The sequence below is a fragment of the Tamandua tetradactyla genome, chromosome 4, assembly GCF_023851605.1.
Source record: "Tamandua tetradactyla isolate mTamTet1 chromosome 4, mTamTet1.pri, whole genome shotgun sequence".
NCBI lineage: Eukaryota > Metazoa > Chordata > Mammalia > Pilosa > Myrmecophagidae > Tamandua > Tamandua tetradactyla.
The window spans coordinates 160,986,191-161,009,328 of record NC_135330.1 but is presented as its reverse complement, the minus strand read 5'-3'; the positions used below and the strand labels follow the sequence as shown (position 1 = coordinate 161,009,328).

Sequence of the window (23,138 nt, the reverse complement as noted above, 5' to 3'; positions counted from 1 at the left end):
ATTACAAGGTTTTTAGTATAGGTTATGGGAAAAGGAATTATACCTAGTCCTGTGCAAATTGAAATATTTATTCTTTTTTGGTGTTTTTGCTCTCCAGCTTTGGGCAGTTTTGCATGTGCAGATCAATACTAAACCAAAAGCTTGAGGGGATATCCTCTTCAGAGCACTCTCTCTAAGTAACACCCTCCTCTCTGGTACTCTGACCCACAAATTCCAGTCATCTTGATATCTGTGAACTCAGATCTCTACTTTATCTATGCAGTGAGGCTTCCAGGCTTTATTTAGGTTCCCAAACTCTGTAGAAAGCTCTAGAAACTCTTGTAGGTTTTACCTTGTCACGTTTCCTTCTTTCTGCCTCGTTTTTCCATCTGTAAAGCATTGTTTCATATATAATGTCCACTTTTCTAGTTGCTTAAAGCAGACAGACAAATCTGCACACCTATCATTCCATCTTGGCCAGAAGTGGACGCACTCCCAATTTTTTTTTAACACTCCCAAATTTTACAAAATGATCTGAATTAAAGGAATATCTTGTTACTTCTAGGAAACAAAGCTTTGTTTAACCTGAAGAGAAATTTAAAAACTGAGCAATGGATTTTCAAACTTGTAGAAAATGTCTCCTGGAAGTTCTTGACATCTTATAGGACTCACTCTTGGGTTTCTGGTAATGAGGGCAACCAAAGAACCACCAATGCCCATCCCTCTGCCACTGTGAATGACTTGAATTTTCAAAAACAAAGGAAGAATTGCTAGTGACAATGCTCACAAAGGAGTACATACAACCCTCTTTTATAGCTAAAACTGGTGACTGAAATGGTCAGCTCCTCTCTTCACAGAAGGTAATTTTCTTGCCTTACTGTGAAACATACATTTGCCTCCCTTATAGAGGCTGAGAAGCGCTAGTAATAGCCTCTTTGTTGTCACATCTCAACAAGACCAAAAGATGCTTTAATCCTTAATAATAGGTTTCATTTCTAGTGTGCCCACAAATTTGTCTTGACTTCTGACTTCCTTCAGTACAACAACGCCACCCACTCTGTACCGGTGTTATTATCTATGAACTTGATAGAGTTTGAAAATAAGATATCCTTACAATACAATAAAAAGACAGAATAACCACAAATGCATATACAACTCACAGACACATTTAAAACAACAATTCGAAGTTACCAAAACAAAGAAGACTACAACAGAAAGGATAAGTGAGAGAATGAAATGGCAGAAGCTTATTTAATACTTCTCTATACCTTGCCTCAAGCTAAAAAGTTATGATAATTATTATTTTTCCCAATATCATGACTGAAGAATCTGGGTCTCCAAGATTAAATATAATGTACCTAATATCTATAACAAAATATACAAAGACTGAATTTAAGCCTGAGTTCTACATTTACAATAAACAAATTTATCCACATAAAACTCATGAATTTTTAAGTTATCAGCCAAGTTAGGAATGGAAATGCCAACCTAAATTCTAAGAAATATCATTTTTCTTGCTAGTTTATCCACTGGCCATTCATTAGATATAATTCTATAATCTGTTGAGATTTTCTTGAGCCAGATATTTGCTCATTGAGATAATGTCTGCACCCTCTTTTTCCCACACTGCTAAAAACCGGTGATTTCGCCCTGCTCTTTGGTTACCCACATCTCATCACTCAGTTGCCCTGTTATGGTTATATCTCCAGCAAGATTTATACCCAACATAATTTTCCAAGAAACTAAGAGTTTAGAACCTGTTTTTTTGTTTTTTTTTTTTCCCTAATGGGAGACAAAATTTGAGTCTCAGGGACAGGCAAAATGACTGGTCTAAATTAATCCAGCAGCATAAATTGCTTGAATGTGACTTAATTTTGAGTCTTCTGATTCTAGGATTAATTAAAAGGTTTCTACCCCTAAAGATGCACCAAGTTGTGGCGAACAGTTTTTTGTTTTCTTTAGCTTTCAATATATTCATCTTTTATTTTATTTGAATTAGCAAACATTCTTTTTTAAAAAAAATAAGGATATTTTACATAAAAATTCAGATTCACTGCTTCTCTGAGGGAAAAAAATAGATTCAGTGACATTGCCTTTATTTCCACATGGCAATCTTCTCCTAAAACTGAGTAACAGCTGTCCCCTTACACAGAACAGGAGCCTCCCAGTCCCTCGCACTCTTTGTTGTTTTCCAAATTCTAAGGCTGAATTTGAGGTATCATCTAACATTAGCAAAACTCAAATCACTATTTGTGGAACCATTGTGCCCCACTGGCATTTGTATTGGAGATCCTTGTACAGTATACTATCTACTTACTTTCTGCCATGAATGCTAATGATATGCTCGATCAGAATATAAGAAATTGCTCCAGTTTCAGTCTTCCCCACCTCCGTAAATGACAATTTCATGCTTTCAGTTGTTTAGGCTCTAAATGTATTATTGGACATAGAAAAGCTAATGACTTTAAATATTCAGTAACCTTACTGAATAGCCTTCTGACAACTGTCCTAAGCATATATGAAGATAAGTTGTGCCCTGCTAAGTGCTCAGAAGGTGAGTTAGATGACCCAGCTCTCTACTCCCTGCTTCACTCAAGGACATCGGGTAGTCACCACCTTCTCCAGACCTTCATCTCTCCACAGGTCAAAAGAGAGGTTATTAGAGTAGATTATCTTCAAGCCCTCTTCTAACTCCCACACCCTCACTTGAATGCAGGTAATTATGAGAAGACCCACTGTCATAATGGCCCATTTTGACATCCCAACTGATTCTCAATGTGCATAATAAAGCTAAACATCTCTCACAATCCATAACTTTTTGAGAGGGCTGCATGGAATCTATAGGTCTTAAAGACTGATAGCCTTGATGGCCTTAAGAAAAAATATACTTTTACTATTAAAGTCTTGACTTCAATGATGACTCTGTTATTAAGAAAGTTAAGTTAGCCAGCTCACTCTGTTCGTAGACTATTGTGTCAAAATTAGAGGAACTCCTCTTAATGGGATGTTTGTGAGAGCGTAAAATAGCTGCAGCATCTCTTCTCCTACAGCTCTTCATATTTCTAATCCTTACCTGGTGCTATGGGTGGGCAGGACAGGCTTAGGTGTTCAAACAAAGTCACTCTGCATAGCTTCTGTTGCACTGTGTGGATCAATGAAAATAAATGACTAACTGAATGTGATTGGGTACAAACATGTATACAAGGATATTACAAATGTTTTGTTAAATATATTTGTATCCATGCATTTAGAGATGAGCAAGCACTAACCAAATTAATATTAGAGAGTGGGTCAATTGAGCATCATGATTATGTAAAACATAGTGTCTGTGAGTGAATTTGGAAAAAATATTTCTCACATTACATATACTATATATAAAATATAATAGATGGGTTATATATTCTGATTAAATGTTATATGCATGTATTATTATATATAGTAAACATGGATGAAACTAGGAGATATGTACATGAATTATTTGCAATCATTACACTAAAATGTCAATGTTTATTCTCTGTTGTATATTATTATGTGTCTAAGCAATGTCATCTATCCTCTAGAGAACTGGGAGAATGCCAAGGAAAATTAAAGAACAACAATAACAACAGGATAAGAGGGTACAAATACTAATTAGAACATGATATCATTAAATGTCTCTCATCTTTTTCTTTATTTTTTCCTTTTTTGTAATGCGTTATTAACTCTAAACCAAAAAATATCATAAAACTGGAAAGTTCTTTTGTCATGTTATATAATAAGTATGTGTAGTCTCGATATTTGTGAAATACATATATTAATTAAATAGCTAATAGTTCTCTTTAGGTAGGACTTTAGTAAAGAGCAGGGAAAGTTGATATATTTTAGGAGGAAAGCACTGGTAGAGAGAGAGCTGCTTTTAAATAGAGCTGAAGTTTTGCCAAGTAGAAATCGTGATGAGAAAGAGCAGTAAGGGAGCTTATGCAGAGGTACGGATCAGAAAATCAGAGCATGAACCTAAGCCAAATAATAAGGAAACTGAAGTTCGAAGAAAGTGACTTACAATGAAAAGATGGCAGGGTCAATCATTGAGATGGCCTGGTTGAAAAAAATATATTGTTTTTCACTTGGGGTTTTAGAGATAGAATCAAGAAGGTGATGGTTAGTGACTAAATAGTTGAAATTGAAATTCTGAGTGTGGGTTCTTTTTTGATAATAACAAAGTCTTTTTGTAATATGCCCATTAAGTAGGGCCAACGTGAATGGAGGACAAGGAATGGCAAAGCTTGTGTGTTGCACTGATCATTTAGATGGGTATTGAAATTAACTAAGGAACAGAAATAGTGGTGGAGAGAAAGTAAGGCAGCAGTTGCCTTCAGTAAATGAAGGAAAATAATGGGAAAGACAGTGTTTACTACAAAAATGAGGGAGTCCTAATGGTGTAATCTGATGGCATGTGCCTTAAAGGCTTTGGTGATCTACTAAGATTGTAACAGAAGCAGTCTGTAAGAAGCAATGAGAAGCAAGGGAGGGCACTCCTTATCAGGTTGAAATGGCAAATAGGGCAAAGGCAATAAAACTTGAGAGAATGCAGAGGAAGCAATGTTCTTAGGTTCCAAAATTATGGATTTAGAGAAAATTTCTTCAGATTACCTTATGGGTATGGAAATCTTTATTTTTAAACTGCATAAAAATGAATTTGAAAGTTGAATTTTGATTTTCCAGTCTTTAAAAGAGTTATGTTGTAAACAAACCAGAAAATCACTGAAAGATTTACTTTTCAAGCTGAATAGTTTCTCTTCAAATAGATCAAATAAATATGTGCTGATTTCACTAATAGCATACAGCTTCAAAGAACATTGAATATCATAGAACTACAAATTACTCAAAGTAGTGTTCGTTAAAAACCTACTCCAATCTGTTAACTATTTCTCAAAGAGGTAACTCTAATGTAGGAATTTATCATCAACCCTTCTCATACTTTCCTCTTTCTTGTGAACTACATATTACTTCCCCTTTCACAAACAGGGTTCTCCAGTACCCCAAGCTCATTTCCAGGCTAGGACCTCTGCACAAGTATTACTTATACCTATAATGAATGTTTTGCCCTCAATTTCTGGTTGGCTTTTCCTTTGATTTCCTTCCTATGATTCACATAGCAGCTCAAATGCCATTTTCTATATGGTTTACTAACCACCCAGAGTAAAGTAACAGCCCATTCACTCATTATGTAAACACCCTCTTAATTCTTAAGGGTATCTAGTTTTTACGTTTGTTCATTTTTTTTTATTGTCCTACACATTAGAAAGAATCACCAGCATCAATGTATAGAATAGTGTCTGGTACAGAATAAATTATTTGCAACACTTGTTGTAATTAATGAAGAAATTATGAAGAATCACAGCATGTAATTATATAAAGTGGACTTTTATCCCATTCCTGCTATTGTTTAATCAAATATAGTACTTAAACAATCTCTCTATTTAGCCCGCCAACAACTGATTAAGGGGAAAAAGGAACAAAAAATTGGGTAAAATGCTTTCAGCTATATTAGGAGGAAAGTTATGTAAAACATAGCTATATTACTATTGTTGCATCAATAGAAAGTGGCAGGTCAAGAACCCATGATTTAATATGAAATAAGGGTGATTTCTTAGTGGAAAATTATACCAACAAAGTTTGTTTTCAGAATTACTTGTCAAAATACAGAATAAAAGCTTTGTAGGCTATAAGTTCAAGACATGTATAACTTTTATAATCATCATATTGAGAGTTGTGTTTTGGCAAGGTCAAAGATAAAATAAATGTTAAAATGTGGGTAAGGAGAGTTACTAATAAAATGCATGGGAAAGAAAGGCAAGGTTAATTTTTTTGGTTACGAAGCTTATTCTTTTGAATATTAGGAGTATAATGGCTTCTAAAAAACATTGCTGTTCCACGTAAAATTTGTGTATTTCAATTCAAAGCAGCTAACCACTCTCATTTGTATAGTGTGTTGTACAGTTTGTATACATTTTTATTAACCCCTTTGTGTTTATAGAAATAAATTTCAAGTAATTTCAAAATACATCACTATATAATGGAATTTGGAATAGAATAGAGAATTATTTAGTGGTAGGTGTACAGTATAGGAGCCGATGAAGTCACTCTTTAGCCATACCAAAAACAAAATCTAAAAAAGGCAAAACTGTAATCATTACTTATTTTTGAACCTCAAAAATCAATAATTGGAATAATCATATGCCTTTGCGAATTATACATTCTCACCATTTGTCTATTCATAGCCTCTTTCTGTGTAATTTTGTTTAATAATTTTTTAAAATGAAATTTGCATCCACAAATTTTCATTACCTGAAAATAATCATAATCAAACAAAATGGTTCCTTTCCCAACGTTCCCTCTATGTTACAACCTGGGACAACCTAGGAATCTTTCTATTCTTGCATCTTTCCTTTCCTTACTCTTCCTTGTTTACATATACCTTATAAATGACATGTGCACTTTTATTTTAGATGTCTGTAACTTAGAAATATTTCCTGCTGCATGCAGTCTATAAGAATGTACTTTTTCACCTAATATTTTATTGCCAAAATAAATCCATGGTTGTATGTTGTATACTTCATTTGTTTTGACTTATGTTTTGACTTGTATTATTTAATCCTGAAATGTTTTTGAGATTTTTCCATTGTGAACACCACCGCTATGAATGTTGTTGTCCACATTTCTAAGTATATATGCAAGTGCGGCCATTGTGTATATCAAAGTGTTCTGGGTTTTAGAGGGCATAAATATTTGACTTTGGATTTTTTAGAAGATCATGCTAAAATATTTTACAAAGTGGTTTCATAAATGTATACTCCCACTAGCAACATATAAAGATACTATACACATTTGCATTTCCTCCAGCACTTTTATTCCAAACATTGATTACTCACAATAGTTTGAAAAATGACATCATATTGATATCTCGATTAAAACTTTTATGATCAATAATGTTGTTGAATATCATCATGTTTGTTGATCTTATATATGTCCACTTCTGTGAAATATCTATTTATGTCTTTTGCCAGTTTTCTATTGAATTTTTCACATTTTCTTATTTTCAGGAGTCTTTTATGTACCTTTCATATTACTATTTTGCTAGTTATGTCAAATTATATTATCCCAGTGTAACAATATTTTAATAGCCTGATGGAATCTACAGTTTTTAATCAAGGAATTTTAAAGTTATCTTTTTAATATATAATTTTTAACCATACTAGATTAACTTTTGGTTTCAATACATGTTGTGCAGTAGAGATACAAGTTTTTTTTCATGTGTATAATTATTTTCCAGAACTAAATGAATAGTTCTTCCATATTCCACTGATTTCTTTGTTCTTCCCTTCTTTCTTCTGGGATATTACCTTAATTTTCTTTTCCGGATTCACTGATTTTGTTCTGTCTTATCTACTATATTTTTAATTTACTCACATAACTCATATTTAATCTTGGTACATTTTCTTGTGTTCTAATTTTATTTTATGCTTCTAAAAATTTCACTTTATTTGTTATGCTATTTTTGTATTTATTACACTAATTTAAAAGGATTAGTCCATCATCCTCATAGTTCTAATTCTGATGGAATCAATAACTCTGTTACCTTTCATTTGAAACTATTGTTCTCCCCAAATATAGCATGATTTTGCCCCTATTAATTCATATTTGTATTAAATGCTCTGAGAGTCAATTTTACATGGTGAAGATCAGACCTCATTCTTTTTCACAAGAATGTGCTATGGGGTGGGTTGCATAATAAAAAATCTGACTCCATCTTTGGATGTTTGACTACAGAAAGCTGTTAAGCCTCACCTCACATTCTCTCTCACATCTTGGACAAACTGATAAAAAATCCTGGCTGTTTCCTCATTTAGCACTATCAGGAATTTCAAACCATGTAAGCCACTCTCTGTAATGGGGAACCTGTACCTTGGTCCCACACTTTAACCACCATAAAACACCAAGCCGGTCTCTTTTCCTTGCTCTCTCAAAGGGTTTTCGGCCAGTTTGGAAGACCTGCCCAGTGCTTCCCTAAAAATCTCATTATTTAAGTAATTTGCCTCTTCATACCCTATTGAAGAGTGGTGGTATCAGTTTTGACATATGAACCAATTTTTTGATGGAATTCATTCTGATTGTGAAAGGTGGCCACTAAACATTGAGAATCTAAACACCTGAAATCCATAGTCAATGATCTCTCATTCTACAGAACAGATCCTCAAATCAGAGCATCACCCCTTAGTCCCCTGGGAGAAGGACCATTATAAGGAATCTATTGTTAGGGTCCAAATTCACCAACTCTTGAGGTTTGGAGTAGGTTGGCAAGTGAAACAACTATTAGAAAATCTTCCTCACATTTCCCTAAAAGAACCGATTCTTACTCTACCTTTATTTTACTCTCGAGGACACCTGGATCAGAATTCTTAGTTGGCTCAGATACGGGGACAGTCACCATTCATCTCATATATGGGGGCAGTCTCCATTTGTCCTGAAGCAATTGAAGAGAAAAGAAGAAACAACACTCCAACACTTGAAACGTTGGAACTCTTCCACATTCTAGTTGATAAACTAGGTATCTGATTGAATCCTAAACCAAGAATACGACACCCTCTCCACACACACATTTCCAAGTTAAAATACCTGTCACAACAAGGTTTCTTAATTTTTTCTCTCTCCCCAAGTGTTTTCCCTATGTAAGTTTTCTATTGCTATTGGAGGAGGTAAAACCTATCTTAATTCAGCATCATAACAGGAACCAGATGAAGTTCAGGTTATGGTCTTTTCCTTTCTTTTTAAAATCTTTGAATCCCCATGGACTCCTTCGAAAATATGATATAAGTTATAGGCAATTTCCTAAAATTTTCTGAACAACATTATGACTATAATTTAGAGGGCATATAAATCCAAGCCCATTCATGGATGGTGGACAGGGACCCCCAATTAAGAAATCATGCTTTAAATGTCAGCAATCCTTAAAATATTTTGAGACCACATACTAAATTTCTAACTCCCATAGCAGTTTTGTAATAATATATTGTTGAAAATTGGCTCCAGAAATAGGGTTTAGGTGAAAACAACAAAAGACAAAAAAAACAGAAGTCATACCTAAATAATTACGGGTCTATGGTATATGCCTGAAATATATTTCTTTTATATCAAGACAATGATATTTTTCAAAATGATTTTCATGATATATGTAAATATTACATCACTTACTCATTTCTAGACAAAAATATGATACAGTGGGCATCAAAAATGCATTTAGGCAGAGTGAAGTGGCTGCCAAATATATCCAACAGATTGGTATGATTAGCAGAAGCAGCATGATGGGTGGACCATGGACTGCCTGAACCTGAGATAAACTACACAATAGTACCTACCAGAAGTGGATGTCCAAATCAAATGTAGGACAGCCCCACTGAGCAACCCAGAGCTACATTTTCTGTTTGAAGCTTCTATCCAGGTTGCATTGTTTGTAGGAAAGACTGCATCATACTTTTATCCGTAACCTTCTCGTAGGTCTTAAGAAACTTTATTATGGACATTGGATTTGGTGGGACAGAAGTCATGACTGCGGGTAAGAGCAGCAAAATGTTGCAGCACATTGATTACAGAATGAGTTGTTTCCTGCAAGATGGCCAAATCATCATTGGCATCTTTAAGGCTTTTGACAGGCATAGAAATTGACGAGTTCAGAAAGATCAAGCCAAAGAATGCAAGCAGCCAGGTAATATATAAAAGTGGGTTTTTGGGTCTGGTGTTGCTGCATGGGGAGAACTTGGTTGCCGTGATTGTGGAGGGACCATCCCACAAAGATTCTGGCATTGCTTGGGTACCACTTGTTGGAGCTGCAGGAGGCCTGGAGTTGGCATGGCAGCTGGCAGAGGAGTACCACTGGTATCCCAACTCCCAAGGTCCCTGCTAGATTAGCAAGCCCTGTCCTAGGGGTTAAGGAACATTCCAAGAAGTTATGATTTCCCAGAGAAGAGACACTGTAGCAGCTGCTGCAGTTGCTGCTACTGTCAGCATTGCTGGAGCTCCCACACAGCACCCAAGAAATCAGGTCGGGAACTCCACTCTCCACCCGGGGGCAGAGCAACCCCACCTCCAGGTATTTTGGCTCCAGTTGGACTTCCCCCTACTGAAGGGGTGACAATAAGCATACCCCTCCAGAAATGAAACCCTTTCACTAGGAATTCAGTTTACTGACCCCAGGAACACATCCATTGAGACCCTAGGATACTATTTGTCCTTCTTGGGTGCTTTTTTCTGAAATGCTTCTTGTGAAACAGTAGAGTGTTTGTAGGCTTTTTTGACTTTGCTTTGCTGCATTAATATTAAAAAATAATAAATGCAAAAAGCAATTAAAAGTGCATTTAAACTTTCTCTGATTGAGTGATATCATTTCATACAGAATGTTTATACACACACACATATGTACACATACATACACATACTTAGCAATACTTTTCTTTTAGAGAACCCTTTATTTCTTGACTATTAAAAGTGAGATAGGTCCTGTCATAGTAGTCGGCTTCAATTCTCCTCTAACATAATACTGGACAATAAATTGACAAATGCAGGAATGGATAATAAATAAAACATGTTGAGCAAAAAGTATGCCATGAAAAGAAATTAAATGCATAAAACTAATTTTATATAGATTAGGTTTTTGTAGAACAAAACTTGCTATATTGCATTAAGATAAGTTAATGATGAATGTTAGATTGCTTAGTTCAAATTTTGAAACTGATTTGAATGTTTGAAATTTTGTCAGTGTTAGGATAAAGCTATTGAAATGCTAAAGTTATATAAAATGCTAAGATGGATTCATCTTTTTAAAAATGGGTATCAGTGTAATCGAAACAATCATATAGTAATTCAATTCATTTCTCACATATGAAAATAACTTAGTTTGACAAAAGCAGTAGAATTTGAAAACTCATGAAATAAAATAAGTAACTTTGAGAAAAGAAAAAAAAAAACAGTAATATACCATGAAGTAATTTCAGAAGAAATCAAAAGGAGTAGTTTAAGGATAAGAATATTAGTGCAACCACAAAATCAAGAGAAAAGCACTGTACACCTTTTTTCATAATACAGGGCAATTGAACTTCCTTTGTCTTTCAAACTCTATCGCTAATTAGCAATTTCCTGCTCTCCCTGGCTCTTGGGATAGAAGCACAGACATATTGATCCAAATGATGGTGAAGCATCACTTTGCAGTATGTGGCTAAGTGGTATTGCAGCACCCGGCACTGTCTGATAGCCTGAAAGGAGGACAGTACCAGATCTAGTTTTGTTATCAAGAAATAAGACAAATGCCGGTATCTTGATAAATGATTCAGAAAACAAATGGTTGTTGTAGATTTCACAACTCACAGTGATCCTGTGATGTACCATCAATTTTCTTAAAAAAATAAAATATTAAGTATATACATATGTGCTATGTTCTATATGAAGAGAAAAAATATATGGCAATGAACTGCATGGAAATTTGCACAAACAAACAGAATAACATAAGTTCTTACAGGTCTAAATAAATTCCCTAAAGATAACATTTGAATACTGATTAAAACTGGAGTATAGCGGGGCATGTTTGGGTTTCATTAGGATTCAGAAACTTGTCTTAAAAACAATGGGAAAGTATAGAAGTGTTTTCACAGGAGTTTGAGAGCAAAACATTCCTATATTAAAGCATCATTTGGCTTCACTGTGAATGATATCTATCAATAATGTATGCATAAAAACTAGTTAGAACCTGATTGCAATATTGCAAGGAAGAAATTGTACCGTGACAAGCATATTAGCAGGTAAGATTAGAAAAAATGTATGTATTCAAAGGATTTAAGACAAAGAATTGACAGGAATTGATGATTGATTATACATGGGTGGAAGTGCCCATTAAGAAGTATAGAATTAAAATAGGAGGGGGTAGAGCTCAGAGCAATGGACATAATGTCTCAAAGAAAACAATTATAGGAGTCATAGGGAGAAGCAAAAGCAAGAGGTTTTGGCTTGATGTTACAGTTACGATATTAGAGATGATGAGAGTACCTATGAAGCGACACTGAGTGGGTGTGACTAAGACGGAGTGGAGGAAGAGATCATTGGAGATAAGGTATGAAGATATTGTGAAGCCAAGACATCAACCTAATCATCAAGGTTAAGACTGGAAATTTTAGAATACCAGAATTTGGGGAGGAAGAAAAAGAAGGAACCAGGTGATGGTACTTTCAAAAAGGATGCAGCAAGAATGAACCCCAGTGTAAACTGTGACTGTAGTTAATCATATAATTATAACAGTATTGATTCATTATTTGTAACAAAGCTATCACACTAATGCAAAATGTTAATAATAGGGAAAACCGTTGGGGGTTATGGGGACTCTGTACATTCTGCATAATTTTTTTATAAACCTACAACTATTCTAATTTAGAAAAAAAGGGGCAATGTACAAAAGATTAAGGAAGATATGTCTATGAATGTAAATGTTGGAGGAGGTAATTAGGGGTCAAAAGTTAAGTCTTTAAAAATCACAAAGCTAAAGAAGGTGTGCAAGGGTAGTTCAGAGGTAGAATTCTCTCCTGCCATGTGGAAGACCTGGGTTCAATTCCTGGTCTATGAACTTCCCAAAAACAAACAAGCAAAGCAAAAATTCAACAAATGGTGAATTTTGTATGCTGTATGGCAGGGTTACATTTCATTATTTTTCCATGTGGGTAGCCTGGAAAAATAATGAAATGTAACCCTGCCATACAGCATACAAAAAAAATTACAAAGCTAAAGAATGACTTATTTGTCTCTTCATGAAAAGTCATTTGGCTTTCAGGTTTGACTTAACACTATGTATTTTAAATAAATGTAGTACAAGACAATCTGTGAACTTATGAAATGCCCTATATAAGAGAACACTGTTTTTTTTTCTTTCTCAGAAATACTCTACCCCAATAACCCTCCCCTTTCATTCATTTCTCAACTTTATAGTCCTTGCACTTTACAATGTTATTGGTAAAGATTTCCTCCGTAGTGAATGCTACCTCTAATTTGCATGCCCTTTTATAAGATTACAATGAAAAAATCCCTTAGTGTTTCATTAATAATAAATAATTTTAACAGAAGGGGATTTACTTTGATAAAAAATCATGTAATTTGTCACCTTTGACATTTTATGTTTTGTACAATTTACTAAATGAGCACCCAACATCTTAATTATGCAATTGAGATATTTTAAAAGAAAACCTGCCAAATATTTTTGCTCTAAAATAAGTTTCTTAAACATTTATAGCATAATTTTCAAAATGTCAATACAAATAATCTGTTTTAATCTTGAAATTTAATCCACATGTTTTCTTCTATGATCTTGATTATAAAAGAACAACATTCATATACTTTATAAGCCTCTTATCACAAATTTAGAAACTCTTATTTATCACTATATGATTCATTAATGTTCCTTTAGAGATTTGGCCCAGTATAAATGGAACAGGAATCTAAACTTATTTCCTCAATGAATGTTTGCTAAGATAGAATTTATTGTGAAATATCAATGTAAAACCTTGGAAGTCTTTTGGGTAGAGAGAGGGATCAGAGAAAATTAATAATGCCTGAATTCTGGTATTTCTTAAATAAATTATTTTATCATTGCTCTATTATTTTGCTTGAAAATGTAGACATATTTCTTTTAATCCAAGCATCTTGAAAATAAAATAGAAGTAAATTGATATTTTAAATATTTTACCAGCAGACTTCTTAATGTCTACGATCAAAATAACACACTTCTAAAAAATTAAGGAGGAATAGAGAAGTAGAATGCAATTCTGTAAATTATGTACAAAAGAGATTAGTTGCTTTACTATTTTATAACAGTATGATGTTCATCAGGTGATACTTATGAATTTTATAACCCCATGGCCTATCTGATGACACTAAATGACATGTAACAGACAACATAAGAAGGAAGATTTTTTTTCATTATTTTTATCCACAAAAGCTAAACTGAGATTTTAGACCCATACGACAAAGAAATCAAATATTGAGGATTTTGTAAAAGCCACAGTAATTTTTTCTGTTGTCTGTACAGTCATGTAACTAATTTTGCATTTCATCCCTTAATGGCTTTGAATTCAGACCTTTCAAAAGGTAAAGAACAAATAAAATGGCATTGCTCCAAGTATTAGAGAAATGTTTTAAACTGCAACGTTTTAAAAAGAACTAGAAAATCTAGGAATATTTTCATTTTTTAACTATTTTTCAATATTATTTAAAATTTAAGTTCAGTCATTTCAGAAGCCAAGGAAGGTTATATTTTGCATTTACTTGCCTAACATACAATTTAGACTTGAATTATGAACAAAGTCATTGCACACAAACTTCTTTTCTTTCCCAAATCCCACAATCTCATCAAATAAATATTACTACTTCCTTGAAAGTAAATACCTTAGTAATCACACATATTGCATATAATTTTATTGTGGAAATGTGTTATATATAAATATTTCTTGATAGTGACCTTTATAAGCCAAAATTCCATCTCTTAAATACCAAGGCAATATTAATTATTCTCTAATTCTTGCCATTTAATTTTTATCTAGAATCTATTTTTGGTGAAATATTCAAAGTAAAGTAAACATTTGGTTAATGCATTCATATTTTTGGTCTTAGGAACAAAATATTCTACATACTTACTGAATGGCTTAATACAAAGGAAAAACACATTTTTGAAGACAAATATTTATCTATCTCTCTCTATATATATACACACACGTACATATGTATGCATTCAACACCATAAATGCCTTTAATTCACTGTGAAGACATACCTATGGAAAAAAAATCCATCCAATATAATTATATGTTCGATGTAAAAATATATTTACTTTAAATAAAATTTTATAAATGTGGGAATACCTTGCTTGATCTACATTTTAATGCCGTCTGAAAATGCCCAGATTTGCAGAAATAATTGCATAGTTTTATGAAAATTGATTTAAAAGGATCACAAGAGATAAGATAGCTTTGGTAATTCTCCCATACATGCAATCACAGATATTTATATACTCCCAATCAACATTTTTACATTTATGAGAGAACAAACATCCTTAACCACACGTCCAAGCGTATACTGCTAGTTAACTGGGTAGTTATTATACCATTCACTTCATTCCTCCTAAATGGAAAGTGCAAATAAAGCTGGCAGAAATTTAGACGATGTTATAATGCATGATTCTCTGCATATGTCTACTCATTTTGATTAAATAAGGTAGACCTATATTACCCCAAACATTTTAAGGCTCCTTAAAATTTTCCAGGTTTGATGTCAACGATTATTAGGCATTATCATTTAAAATTTGAAAAGCAATTATTCATAATTTAAATTATTGATCAATCTTAATACATTACAGGTATGATAAAACATTCAGCCCTGAAGGGCCATCTTAAATACCTGCAAGACAAACCTGAAAAAATACTGGGCACAGACTACCACACTATAGGCAAACAACCTCTCTCTGTGTCCTATGTTTGTGTGTGTGTGTGTGTGTGTGTGTGTGTGTGTAACAGCCCCACACATTCGTGCATTTAAATCTAGATTCACTTCTAGCAGCTGTTCTTTGAATAGAAAGTACATTTTGAGATGGTCTAACATGTCAAACAAGTACCTTTTGTATAAAGAAAAGAAAAATAAGCCCTTCATTGTCCTCTCCTTTAGTTTAGAAGGTGATTATGAATCACTAAATCCTTGGCCAATGAAATTTTCTCTTCTTTAAAATAAATTCATCAGTTACTTCAAAATGAAGTTGGAAATAATTGTAAATGGTTGAAAACCATATTTAATCAATTATTTCTGTCCATATTAATAACAGTAACAATAATCTTTAACATATATTGATTGCTTAGCGTACCTGTACTGTTACTTCTCATAACATTCCTAGGAAGCAATTTATCTTATAGCTTTTATTTTATAATTGAGGAAACTGAAGATCCTGGCATTAAAATGAGTAAATTTTTTCCAGGTCATATCAATATTAAAAGGTAAAGCTATGATGGTGCCCATATCTCCGTGACTTTACAGTTCATGTCATTCACACTGAACTGTCTATTAACCAACTTTCCTCATCATTGCTAAAAGCCACTTGCAGGCCAAGAATGAACAAGAAAAATAATGCAGAAATGATCAAATCAATGTCCTCAGTTTGTTTTTCCTAGTCCTGTTAGGAAGTACTATCTTTCAAAAGGCTTAAACAGTATTCAAATAAATCCCACATCCCCTAAAAAAATCAATATTATATATTCAATTAAAACTTCTGAATGCATTGCTAAAAAAGCTAAAGGATTTCAAAGTCATTAGAACAAAAACAATCATTTTAAAATGTTGGAAGGACTGTAGAGGGGATTGGTAATGTTAACAATGAACATTTCAGGAAAACGTTAAAAGATTTTTAGTTCTGTAAAATAGTAATTTTACAGATATACCTCTAATTACACATTTCATCTGTCCCTTTGATTTGGAATTACTGAAAACCATAATTATTTCTTACATTGCTGAGTAATCAAATGTTATGCCATACTCCTTTTTCTTATTTTTGCTATTGAATTGAAATTATAACAAACAATAAGGAACCCTATACCAGGCGTTTCTTAATAATCACATAAAATACATATCTCTACTAAGAACTATAATGATCTGACAAATATCTGAAGACAGTAGTTTAAATAAAATTGCTTTTTGTGAGTAAAGGTTTGCCTGTGCTAATACACAACATGAAAAGAAACAAAATGTATATTGCAGCTTAGAATTCAGAAAAAAGTCTAATATACATTAATAATATTTTTATGAATTATTTTATCTCAAGCTGGATAAATATTTACACCTGGAAGAATGGAGGATAAGTACAAGAGAAGCAATTTGAAATCCTATCAGTTGTCAACGTAGCCAGCATGTTTACTGTGCTGATTTTTCAACCAAATATCTCAGTCACTGATATTTTGCTTTATAATTAATGTTATTGTGAATACAAAACTGAGAAGACTATTTCCTTTTCAATTTAGTCTTTTCTTTAGCAAAACTTCAAATTTCACCATTCATCAATTTCTCATTATGTGACAAAGGATCCAGAGATAGAGGAGAACTGAAATGAGTGGAAATAGCTTAAACTTGCAGGAGTTATTAATTTTGAAAATGTACCACCTGGAGGCATTTTGTAATAATTATGCTTTAAAACACAATTCTATTCTGTTTTCTGCTTCACTGAACTTAGGGCTTTCTCATGTATTAAGAGATTAAGGAGAAAGGAGAAAAAAATGGATCACTGAGGAAATTATTCATTTAGACTTCACTGAAAAATGAGCAGAATAATATATAGGTAATTAAAGATTCAGCAGGTGACATATCCTTATTACGATGTTTAAAAAGAATCTATTTAGCTTTTTGTTGTTGTTGTTAAATTGCCCAAAATGAATTTAAAATGATGGGAGCAGTGAAAATTAATTATAATTTAAGTGACCCTAAATTATAAAAAATGAAAAGAACTGCCTGCTTTGATTTAGAAGCAATCAAGTTGGAAAACAAAATTGATAGATCATTGTGGTAGAAGCAGAAGGCAAGGAAGGAGCAAGCTTGTCCTGGAAACCCTTGGAGACTGCAAATGAGTCAGTGATGTCTGGGTCATCCTCACCAGGCCGCATGTCTGAGTGAGGTTCATCTGTACAGCAAGAGGGTGACCCAGGTTTTCTTGTTCTTAGAAGGTCTGAGTTTCTATCTACCTCCAACTTTCACTCTGGGAAAATAGGGGAGACTATTAAGAAATATAATTAATTATTTTTTAATAAATATGGTTTCTAATAAATCAACATTTTCTAAGGAGAAAAGTGAAAAATTCTCTTAGTCCTCCAACTGCTGATTCTACTTCCAGACCAGGGAAACACTATTAACAATATATTCTGTGTATTTGTTGGACTTTCACATAATAAAGATATGCATAAATATCTTATTTGAATATACCAGATTACATTACACATGGAACCTGCTGGTTGGATGGATGGATGAGTTAAAGAATGAATAAAGGGCCAACCCTTGTGAAGGAAATTGTTCCACCTCTAAGATATGCCAAGAGATGGTATTAATACCATTTCAGTACAACCTTAGAGTAAAGAACTTAAGAGGGTAAATACATATAAGTGATTACTATAATCCACCACTGGCAGTCTGTTAACCCATTAGGGGAAGTAACTGGGTGCTAGATTCTCTGCAAATCTTTTTCTCTGAGAGACTTGAACCATCTCAGCATACCAAGCTATTTCTAAACAGTCCCTCCTCTCCAATTGGTGATTGATGTCATTCTGGGGTTGCTAAGTATTTATCTAATCAGCCTTCCAACAACTCCATTAGTTCTCTGAGTAATTAGGAAAACTTGGCTTGGGATATGGATGTGTGGTAAGGGGGAAAAGTTTTCTCTCCATAACTTAATTACTCTTAACTTTCTTAGATGCGAAAATGGGAAAAAACAAAGCCTCTCCCAACTCAAGAACAATTATGTATAATGCAATTTTTGTAGTCAAAGTAGAGGTTTCTCACTGGGAGAGCTCCACTCTTCATCCTCGTTTGATTACTGCTTACCAAGCCAGGAGAATACGGCTATCTTACATTGTTTTAGTAGCCACTATTAACAGACTGTTAGAGCCATCGTTTTCTGGCCTATTTTAAACAGAACATTTTTATTTAAATGGACTTCTCAAATTAATAAAAAGGAACAAGTAAACACAGCTGGAAGAATAAAAATTTGCATTCCCGCCTTACATTTGTACTATTTGAATTTTGCTGTTCCATTCCCTTAGCTTCCACCATCCTCTCAGAAATTTAGAACCATAAGCAGTGACGAAGGCTTATGCACAAAACCTTAAGAGTGTGAACCTGGCAAAGGTAGGCTAGGATTTGCTTGGTACCTGCAGCACACAAATTCAAGAGAGGGAAACCGAAATACAGCATCCAGGAAGAAAATAATTTTTGGATGCAGAGCTTCCAAATAGAGTAGATAACTCATTATGGAATAAAATCAGTAATAATAAAAACTGCCACAACAAAGTGATGAATATATAAGAAATTCAACCAAGATCAGAGCATTTGATATAGGTAGGCATGCAGAATTAGAGAAACTCTATGGTTGTGGAAATAGAATGTTAAGCCGTTTTTCATTAGGCTACCTTTTCTTTTCCATGAACAGGGAGACATATGGATGAATTTGACCAGACATTGGCACCCTGGAATAAATCTGCTCCTAGCATAATTAGTCTAAGGAACAGAATAGCATTGGTGCTGGGTAACTTGTGTCACCTGGACCATGTACTCTGGTCCTTTTTGAATTAACAAACTTTTACCTTGTAACTCAGTTCCCATTATGAGTTTCCTTTTATTTCTCTGTGCCCAAACCCTTGATTTAATGATTTTCTTAACAATCACACTTACTTGGGACTAAAACTTGGATTATTTCTCATGTTCTCCTAGGAGAGGGCAGACTATTTTATAATCCCAGATCCTACATCGTGGTCTCTCGACTTGTATCTGTTATTTCTATTATAGGAATTCCCTACAGCGTTTTGCTGTCCTCCAAATATTTTTCTTGCCATGCTCCATTTGCCTACCCAGAAAAATCACTGCACTAAATTGTCAGAATTTTGATTATTCCTTCAGTAAATACAGACCAAAGATGTTGTATCAGGGATGCGCACACTCCTAGAAGCATAAAAAGAAAAAGATACATTTCTTGTCCTGTCTTCTAGGGGCTCTCATTAAACAAGGATACCCTTAGGTGACAAATAGGTTAAAAAAATAGGTGAATTACAATGCCACAGGCAGCCCAAGAGGCGTGCCCAAAGCTCCCTTTTCCAGGGGCAACGCACCATTCTTCGGCAGAATTCATTACCAGGAGCATTCAGGGCTGGTTAGGATATGCTTCATAGAGGGCCGTGTTGGCTTTGGATTTGAGCAAAGACTTCACCCAGCAGAGACAGGATGGGAGCAATTTCCAGGCCCAGAGAACAGAAGTAGAATTAGCATGGAAGAATTAGAGGACTTTCTCTTTTCGGGAAGTAAGTGACCTATTAGTGAGGGACAGATGATCAGAATTGATGCCAGAAAAGTGATTTGGGGAAAAAATAAGGGGCTCTTCCATTTCATACTAAAGAGTTTTGATTTTGTTCTACAAAAACTGAGGAGCCACACACAGCCTTTAAAATCAGAAATGGCATGACATGTCTGTGGTTCACAGGACAATCCTGCTGTTGGTGTTGACAATGATTGCGCATGATTGGATTTTCATCACCCTGAATTCCTGGGAGCTGCCTCCACTACCTGCTGTGCTCTCAGAGATAAACATTTTCTCTCACTTTAATCTCCTGACCTGCCATCAAAGTAGCCCTTATTTTGATAGGTTGAATGCTAATTATCAGAGAAATCATAACTTCAAAAATATCTAAGAAAGTATGCTTAATTTCTGAATGACAAAAGTATGATTTTCAATGCATAAAGTGGTAACAGGAGCATGTGTAACACACAGCAAGGGAGACCAAAGAAATTAATGTATTTTCAAGAGAGAGATTGAGTTTCTCCAATGGCAATCTTTGAAAGTAAGCAAAAACTGGGCAAATTAAATTTAGGATTTTGGTTTTTGGTCAGCTGGGAATAACAGGTAATTATTTGAAGATGGCAGTGGCAAAAATCACGGTGAAATGGGTCTAGGACCCTTAAGTAAAATATTAATAGTGCTCTGTACAAGATGATTTCACCTACTGGAAACCATCAAAACAGGGTAGACATAAATTGTCAGAATGTAGTGAACAAGAGTCCATTGAAACAGAATAGCAAAAGCAAATGGGAGATAGAATTAAAAGGGTGAAAGAAGTAGCAAAGGTGTGGTCACACTAGCGAGTGGAACCAGTCACCAGTGAGGACAGAGTAGGTTTATGACTAGTGAAGGGCATTTTTCTCTCCCGATAGAGTCTGAATACTGACAGCTTTAGACCTGGTGCCATGAGCACTGTCTTTAGTGAAGAAGATAGAAAACTCACAGAAAAAGAAAGGTTAGTCAAGGTAGAAGTTTATGTCAGGAAAACAGATTCATAGTACATCAATGTAATTTTCAGCAACAGCTAATATACTCATAGAATGAGAAGACTTCTGTCATACAGAATTGGGATCAAATCCTGGCTCCTTACTAAATGGCTGGACTTAGGGAAGTTACCACTTCTCCCTCGGCTTTCATTTTATCATTTTTAAAATAGATACCCTAATTCATTAACTGATCTTGATTATTAAATTATTATATGCAATGAATAGATAACATGGAATAATATAGAGAAAGCACTTAATTTATCATATACTGAATATTCAACAAATGTTAGGAGGAAAAGATGCATGCTTCCCCAACAGACCAAAGGAAGCCTCTGTCTCTCAGTAATACAAACCAATTGAGGGATGCAGACAAGTAGAAAAGAAAAGAGCAAAAACGAAGGACATAAATCTCAATGACAGCAGCAGTTCAAGGCAGGAACCTTGTCCATTAGTGATGTTTCATTCCACACAGAAAATAGAGAAAGCAGAAGATGACTTGTGAAAACAAATACGGAATCCAAGGCTGGAAACCATTGTCAGAGACTGAGGCTGTGATTTTATCCAACATCATGAGAAATTATCCCAAATTAGGAAATAGGCAAAAGGGATTCTTCCTATTTGTCTATGCAGGACAGTACTAGGCATTCTAACAGCTCACTAGACAAAATCAAAATTATCTGATTTTCTAGGTATGTGTATCTTTGTCTTTCTATTTACCATCAACCAGCGTATCTTGTATCTCTATAAACGTCAAGGTTAGCACGTAGAAAATCAAGAGCAATGCAAAGGATTCTTGTTTGAGAGCATGAGAGCAATGTGGATGATTTTTATTCGATAGTAATATAAATAGTTCTGTTCAGGAGAAAAGGTAACACTGGATGTTACTGCCAGGCATTAACCAGTTTTGTGTTTATCAGCACATACATTTTCTCATTCCTTTGACTCATCAATCTATAAATCTCTGTTCCTTGATTCTCTTTTCACCAGGTCTTAACAGCTTACTGATCCTCTCATTAATTGATGTGTTCAATAAAATCTTTGGTATATGTTCCAATTTTATAATTGTATGGGAGTCATGTTTTTAACTTTTAGAAATTATACTTTAACACAAACTTCTTTAAATGATGGTGCAAAACCCTTTGAATGAAGGGCTACTACCACATGCATTTGTCAGTATTCCATTTTATTATAAATTGTCTTAGTTAATTATCTGTATGTTATTAACTCCAGATATTATTTTGGTCCTTTGCAATTAATTTCTCCATTTTCAAAATCTTAAAGTTTCCTAGTCAAGTTTTGCTAAAAAAGATTTGAACCCAAGGGGATTGGGTCATAATTCTGGTGGGTCTGTCAAGGTCAACATCCATTTATGCTAACTTTGCTTAAGCAGCTGGAACTCAGAAAGAGGTGGAGCCTGATTTAGATGATGGTGGGTTACCGTATCTTTCATAAAAGTACTCAAAAGTACAAACACTTGACGACATTACCTCTCTGTGTTTCAATGCAGGAAGTGGGGTAAAAGGACAATGGACTGTCCTATCTATCACTTAAGGCTTATTTCAGGACAGCTGTCTCTATGGCCCACTCCCTATTCTTTCTCCATACGCATACCCTCACCTCATACATTACACATATGGGATATATGGAATTAATGGAGACACTTCAAAATACAGACTAAAACATTCTCTGACAGGTAGACACACAGTTTTTCCTGGACAATTAATATAATATTCTTTAAGTTACTAGTGTGTGTGTTCTCATTATATTAATAAGTATTTAATAAGCCCTTACTATGTGCAAAGCATTGTATAAATTGCATCTGCATGTGTTAAATAAAAAATTTAAGGCATAAGCCTTTTAATTAAAGGGTTTAACATTTGTAAAACTATTCATAGCAAGCATATGTCCCTGAAAATGTTTTCTGAGTTTCCAAATGTTCAATTTATACTGGAGAGTTACCTAAATTTCTTTAGACAATGATGTTTTCTTGTTTTAACAAATTAAACTGGACTCTTACATAACGGTCACTGAAATCATC

At 34.2% G+C, this 23,138-nt stretch overlaps 1 long non-coding RNA gene and 1 pseudogene across 2 annotated transcripts in view; one reads left to right on the top strand and one right to left on the bottom strand.

Moving 5' to 3' along the window:
• Positions 1–23,138, bottom strand: part of LOC143679484 (uncharacterized) — a 263,205-nt gene that overhangs the window by 118,993 nt on the left and 121,074 nt on the right. For both annotated transcript variants that reach the window (XR_013173794.1, XR_013173795.1), the window contains exons 2-3: positions 8,381–8,482; positions 3,053–3,121 (exon numbers count right to left, since the gene is read on the bottom strand). This is a non-coding gene — a long non-coding RNA (uncharacterized LOC143679484). The remainder of the gene's footprint in view (positions 1–3,052; positions 3,122–8,380; positions 8,483–23,138) is intronic.
• Positions 9,562–10,187, top strand: LOC143679607 (small nuclear ribonucleoprotein-associated protein N pseudogene; annotated as a pseudogene).